This window comes from Haliotis cracherodii, unplaced genomic scaffold (genome assembly GCF_022045235.1).
Source record: "Haliotis cracherodii isolate W230 unplaced genomic scaffold, xgHalCrac1.p SCAF_22, whole genome shotgun sequence".
Classification (NCBI taxonomy): domain Eukaryota; kingdom Metazoa; phylum Mollusca; class Gastropoda; order Lepetellida; family Haliotidae; genus Haliotis; species Haliotis cracherodii.
In genome coordinates, this window is record NW_027266278.1 from 13,450,927 (window position 1) to 13,458,471 (window position 7,545).

Genomic DNA, 7,545 nt, shown 5'->3' on the forward strand with positions numbered 1-7,545 from the left:
CAGCATTGTGATATGGAGGTATGATAAAATATTTTATCAAGATCACGTGAACCAATCAGATCTCGTCATTCTGACATGAAGGTATTATAATGTTTTTATAACCAGAAACCTTTTCAAAATGTTGGTTCCTGTGAGAGAAAATAGTTTTCGCCGAATTCAGCAATATTCACGCGATACCTGAAATACAAGTTTATTCTGTGAGAAAATCTTCGAATACCTTTAAATGAACACACGCGTATTTGCCGACAATCACGAATAGCTGTGAAGAAAAACAGCAGCCAAACTTTGAGCAATACGACACAATGACACACCTGGTTTTCTTCCATTAAGCGTAATTTCCCTAAATTCTTCTCTACAACCTGTGTGGTATTGTCATGGGAGGTGTGTTTCCCTGGAGCGACGTGAATGGCTTGGCTTCGTCTTTTACGACGTGAACACCGGGCACGGTCGTGAAATTAGTGAAGAACCAACCACGTGTTGTTTTGGTAAAGAAAGACTCCGCGATCTGGCCAAGTTGCTACATCTAGACGCTGAATTAGTGCGGTATGGTTAATGCGCTTATTTAGTGCGCGTTGATCTATGTACTGAATTGGTGCGGTACAGTCAATACACTGAATGATTGCAGTATAGTCAATACGCTGAATTAGCGCAGTATAGTCAATACGCTGAATTAGCGCAGTATAGTCAATTGCTGAATGAGTGCAGTATAGGCAATACGCTGAATGAGTGCAGTATAGTCAATACGCTGAATTAGCGCAGTATAGTCAATACGCTGAATTAGTACGGTATAGTCAATACGCTGAATTAGTGCGGTATAGTCAATACGCTGAATGAGTGCGGTATAGTCAATACGCTGAATTAGCGCAGTATAGTCAATACGCTGAATGATTCCAGTATAGTCAATATACTGAATGAGTGCAGTATAGTCAATACGCTGAATTAGCGCAGTATAGTCAATATGCTGAATGAGTGCGGTATAGTCAATACGCTGAATTAGTGCGGTATATTCAATACGCTGAATGAGTGCGGTATAGTCAATACGCTGAATGATTGCAGTATAGTCAATACGCTGAATGATTTCAGTATAGTCAATATACTGAATGAGTGCGGTATAGTCAATACCCTGAATCAGCGCAGTATAGTCAATACGCTGAATGATTTCAGTATAGTCAATATACTGAATGAGTGCGGTATAGTCAATACCCTGAATCAGCGCAGTATAGTCAATACGCTGAATTAGTGCGGTATAGTCAATACGCTGAATGGCAAAACATGAAACAAACAAGAAATGGTTATTCGACGGTGCTGTATGATACGGGTATCATAGGCGATATTACTTGCATCGTATCAATGAGTCTCTCACATATGACGTCACATGACGTCTCAAGGAACGTTGGAGTAGCAATTTCACCGCACATGACCAGAGTGAAGCAGGCATGGTCAAGTGTATGCTTTCTTTGGCCCGGCAGTTTACATCTCCAGTAAACTACGTTTATAACGAACACGCTTATAACGAACTGACGGATATAACGAACTTACTCTTTTGGTTCCGACTATTTGCTGTAGTTATGCTGTATATATGCTTATAACGAACTACGGTTATAACGAACTAATATAAGTAGTCCCTTTGAGTTCGTTATAACCGTAGTTAACTGTATTTTGTTTTCAAACCATTCTTTTATCACAGTCCCCAATTGGGTGAATCGATGCTCATGATATCAATCACTGGATTGTCTGGTCCAGACTCGATTATTTACAGACCGTCGTCATATAGCTGGAATATTGCTGAGTGCGGCGTTAAACATCAAACCAACCAACCAACCAACTTTTATGACAGTCCAAATCGGCGTTACACAGTGATACTCGGAAATATGTACAAGCGTGACACCAGGTATTTTGAACATAGCGTTCTCATTGCGACCACTCGAGGGAGGCAGACACCCCCGGATTGGCCAGCGTGTGAAATTACTGTGAGCCTGACATAAGCACAGGTTTATATCAAACGCTGATCGCCGTGGCTCTGCCTTATCTCGGAGGATGGGATTACTGTATCGAGTTGTTAAGACGGTAGACGACAGGTAAATATTGCCCCCTGTCGCTCCTACTTAGCATGAGGGTCGGGGAGGGGAGGGGCGGGGGGTGGATGACAGAGGATGGATTACAGTCCCGATCTCAATATACACAATTATGTTAGTATTTGTTTTCTTTATATCTTAGAATATTGACCGTTATGTAAACTGTTTTCTTAACTCTGATAAAAAAATAAACGGTTTTGCGATGTATGTCAGAGTATCATGAATCTGTAAGTGAGGGTAGCCAAGTGGTTAAAGCGTTCGCTCGTCACGCCGAAGACCCGGGTTCGATTCCCGACATGGGTACAATGTGTGAAGCCCATTTCTGGTGTCCCCACCCCCTGTGATATTGCTGGAATATTGCTAAAAGCGGCGTAAGACCATATTCACTCACCCATTCACTCACTCACACACACATGAGTCCCAAAGTGGGACAGGTCAGCCGAAATTGCTAAGATAGAAGGCGACCTCCAAAACACTTAAAGCAACAACAACAACGACAATAACACCGACAACAACTTTGGAGAAAAGTGAAAGTGCCCCGAGGTATGTCAGCCTCATCAGTAGGAAGAACTATCAGACACGAGACATATAAATGTCATGTGGCATGTCACGTCCGTCTGTGGCATGACCTACCGTATTCGACGTAATAACCGCCCCGCTCTAATAAGCGCCCACGGCATTATTTGCTAATATATTGGCTAGTGAACAATCCCAGTTAGCACCCCTTCCGATTGATCAATGTACACAAGACTTATTTATTCGCGTATAATACGCACTCGTGTCTTATATGCATTCTTAATTATGGGCAATTAAATTCTGGAAAAACATATCTGTCGCATATAAACATTTCAGTCTGTCTGCATAAACCACGAAATATATCTTTCAACTCTGTTTTTTTCCACCAAAATAATATTCTAATAAGATCCCCCTATTTCTAATTTTGAGAGCGCCCTGAGCGCTTATTACGTCGAATAAGGTATGATATTGTTATGTAGTTTGTATGTTTGGCGCAATGATTGCATCATGTTCCAGTGTTATGTTATGACGAGTGTTTCGACAACCACACTTCTCTAGCAATGGATTGGATGACGTTCGTGACATATATAATTTTACATTGTATTCTTCAATGTCGGAATAAAATTGTCTGGAGACATTTAGGGGAACTTTTTCGTTTTATGATTAATGTCGTTCATGATTGATGTCAAACTTCCGCTGGGGTTATGGGGTATTGAACTTTGATAAGAGCTACTCGCAGTGACGGATTTTTTCCACTGGGTGAACTTATGGTGTCATTACAAGTTTAGCGTGAGCGAGTGAGAGAGTGTATTTTTACGCCGTTGCCTTTTAAGGGACGTAAGGCTTAAACACATTGGCAGTCCCATCAAATTTGATTCAAGTAGTTCAAAACACTTTGTGTCATTGCCCCACTCAATTCTTGTTAAGTCCATGAATAAAACCGCCAACGACTGCCCCGATTACATAAAGACAATACGAAACACTAATTACGTCTAGTCTTATACTGAAAATAAGCCCCATTTCATTCACGGGATACAGGTAGTTCTTAGCGTCGAGTTGTATTAATGTTGTTACCCAAGATAAAGTTTGCGTGTCATCGTACCCCGATAGCATGTGTCGTTCCTCATAATATCAATCACTGGTTTGTCTGATCCAGATTTATTTTTATTAGGGGTTATAGTATAGGTGGAAGAGAGAGAGAGAGAGAGAGAGAGAGAGAGAGAGAGAGAGAGAGAGAGAGAGAATTCCAGAATTTTTTTCCAGAAATTTTGGAGAATCAAACCCGGGCCTTTCGGCGTGACGAACGTACGCTTTGCCCACTAAGCCAGCCACTCAAACAGATAACATCACTCTTTGTGTCATCAGATAATTTATATTCTCTGCTAATGTGCTTGGGCCACCCAAACTTTTTGTGTCGCTTACAATAAAGACGGCATGGACCCGTGTCTCTAACTGGACATTGTGATTAATACATTCATTTGCTTGAAATCGATTTGTACATACCCCGCATTCCGTCTCCATGAATACTTCAGCACGTTTTCATGATGACAAGAGTTTATCAGCTGGACTTGATACTGAAGCTATTTCCTCCGTTGGTAATTTTATCAGAATGTATCCGACACATGTCACGTCCTGCACGACGTATTTAAAGAGACACTCTGCTCCAGGGGTGAATGGGGCGGTTGATAGCCTAGTGGTTACGTTGTTTGCTAAGAGTCCGGGTTCGATTCCCTACATTGGTGTGGAGTCCATTTTATTGTCTCCCCTTGTGTTATTTTGCTGGAATATTGTTAAAGCGGTGTAAAAAACTCACTCACTCACTCACTCCGCGGTCTAATGACTATTTTCAGCCTAGGTCTAGACGTTGTAATCAGTGCTTGTTTAGTTTGAAACTGAAACGTTGCTTGTCTGTAATGTGGGCAATCATTAAATGTTAGATTAATATACATTAGAGAATTTTAATTACCAGGCCGTTGTACAAAACAACCTTAGCTCTGTGACTGTCAGGGGGCACGGGTGGCCAAGTCGTCTAAGGCGCCGCGAGTCGCTGTGCAGAGATGCGTCCCTTGGCCACGCCAGAAACCTATGATTGTGGGTTCGAATCCCGGTTCTCCCCGATTATGTTTCTAGGTTTGTCAGCACCATACCCGTGCTCGTGGGTTTCACCGAAGTGGTAAACGTCTGAGACCTGCATCATTTCGGGCCTTCCTCCCACATTAAGCTGACACGCCGTGATATAACTGGAATAATGTTAAAAGCGGCGTTAAACCCAACTCACTCATTCTGCTACTGTCGTAAGTCTGTCTTAAGGTATGGGAGTTACGATCATCTTAGCGCTAGGATCGCTTTGTACAACGGCACCCTGGCTGACTTGAACCAAACATGCTTGGACTGCCAATTTGCCCGAGACAAGTGCCCCTTTAACTTCACGGACCTTGCAATAGCCACTCATCCCAAGTTTGCATCACTCCCGATACAGTATCGTTTAATTTATCTGAAGGCCGTTGTCACACACACAGTCATTCTCAAAAGTGTCATGTCAGACAATATAAATTCAAGGAAATTAAATATTAGGGGAAATTTAATTAAAGTTTCAATTATATTTCACATATCCTTAGTTGTAACTAAAACCCGTTAACTGGGAGCCCCTTTGGCCATTGAACGTTTACTACGCCAGAACTCCTTTCAGTGGCATTTAGAAGTTGGTGTGATGAAGTAAGACGAGTTCTATGGATGAACAACTTCTTTATTACAATTAGTGCGACGTTTCGGTGTAGATCCGAACACCTTTATCAAGCAAGTGATTATCCATAGAACTCGTCTTACTACACCAAAGAAGTCGACATAAAAATATGGATAACAACTTTTTTGTTATACTGTAGAGGCGACGTTTCGGTATAGATCCTAATGCCGTTGTCAAGTTGACGTTATAAGGATCTATACCGAAACGTATGTACATAAGTTTAGATTTAATAACATCTTTTTATTTTTTTACAGAATGTATCGCTATGTTAGGGATTAATGCCGTTTCTGAAGGCTGTGAACTGAATGGTTGAAGCAGATTGAACACCGATTCAATGAGAATGGAATCGAAGTCAACCAAACTGTTCTTCTTGTCCAAGATTTACTGTTACTCGAGAGGGTTAAGTCTGATGTTCTTGGAAGGGGATGGTCTTGAGTGTTGACATCCTCAGATCTCCAGGTTTTGGGTGTGGTTACGTTTTGAAAACTCCGACAATACGGACAATAAATCCAGAAATCGAATAAAAATATTTTCAAAATAAATCCAGTTTGAGAAAAATTTAAACAAATCACTTTGCTCTTCTTTTCGTAAAAAAGATGTTTCGGGGTAAATGAGAAGATCGACAACATTATGTTCTAATTCTTGATGTCCTTGAGGAAATATATGAAATTGTTTTGATAGTTGAAGGTAGAAGTGTGAATTTTGTATAAAGTAAACGCGTTCCAGGGGTACGAAGCAGCTGGATAGATCAGTGGTTAGTGCGACAAAACGACAATCCGGGTTTGATTCCCCTATAGAGGCACTGTGTGGATCAATTTCTTTGTGTCTTCTGTCGTTATATGCCGAAATATTGCCAAAAATGGCGTAAAACGCAACTCACTCACTCACTCGCGACGCTTGAATATCAGAGTTGTTTGTTTGTTTGTTGTTTTACGCCACACTCAGCAGCAGAATCTGGACCAGACAACCTAGTGATTGACATCATGAGCATCGATCTACGCCATTTGGATACGAAGACATGCATCAACCAAGTCAGCGAGCCCGACCACCCGATCCCGTCAGTCGCCTTTTGCGGCAAGCATAGTCGCCTTTTACAACAAGCATGGGTAGCTGAAGATCTATTCTACCCCGGATCTTCACGGGTGGGTTGAGTTAGTGACTGCTGTGTGATGCCGCAGTTACACCCAGACTGGTCTGGTCCAAGCAAACTAGTGGTTGATGGCATGAGTAACGGTCGACTGCCTCGGTGGCCACCCACTGCACACACCCGACCTCGCCAGCTGGTTCTTGCGATAAGCAGAGACACTAGTGACCTCTCTGCCCCAATCAACAAATATCCAGACACGATATTCCAATTGAGTGAGTGAGTGAGTTAGATTTAACGCCGCATTTAGCAGTATTCCAGTTCCGTGTCAGCTTAATGTGGGAGGAAAGCCCGAAGGGATGCAGGTCTTAGACGTTTACCACGAGCACGGGTATTATTCCAATTGAAAAAAACCTTACATCGTTACATAAATTCTGCATTTAGCAATCTTGACGAAAACATACCCAGAGTGAGTGAGTGAGTTGGGTTTAACGCCGCTTTTAACATTATTCCAGTTATATCACGGCGTGTCAGCTTAATGTGGGGGGAAAGCCCGAAGTGATGCAAGTCTCAGACGTTTACCACTTCGGTGAAACCCACGAGCACGGGTATGGTGCTGACAAACCTAGAAACATAATCGGGGCGAACCGGGATTCGAACCCACAATCATAGGTTTCTGGCGTGGCCAAGGGACGCAACTCTGCACAGCGAATCGCGGCGCCTTAGGCGACTGGGACCCCCGTGCCCCCTAAAACATACCCAGAACAGTAATATCCCCGATATATAACCCCTTCTTTGAATAAACCACATTTATTATCCCGGCTTACAGAGAAATCCCAGCCAGCTTAAATAAATTCGTCAGTTAAGTGTGACTTGTAGAGCCTATCACACAGGTAGGTGAGGGGCGGGAGATTAGTTGTAATCTCGGGGTTAATGCCGCATTTTAACGCCGGGGGGACTCAGGGGTTCTCTTTAATGTCCCCCGAGGAAGCGAGGGTGTATTTGTATTGCATGGAGGGGTCTGTACCACAGTGCCCTGGGTGGCTTATGATGGATTGATGTTAGTGTTGATGTAAGGGGATTATTTACAAACGGTAACATCAAGGCTATCAAGTTATAGTCAATAC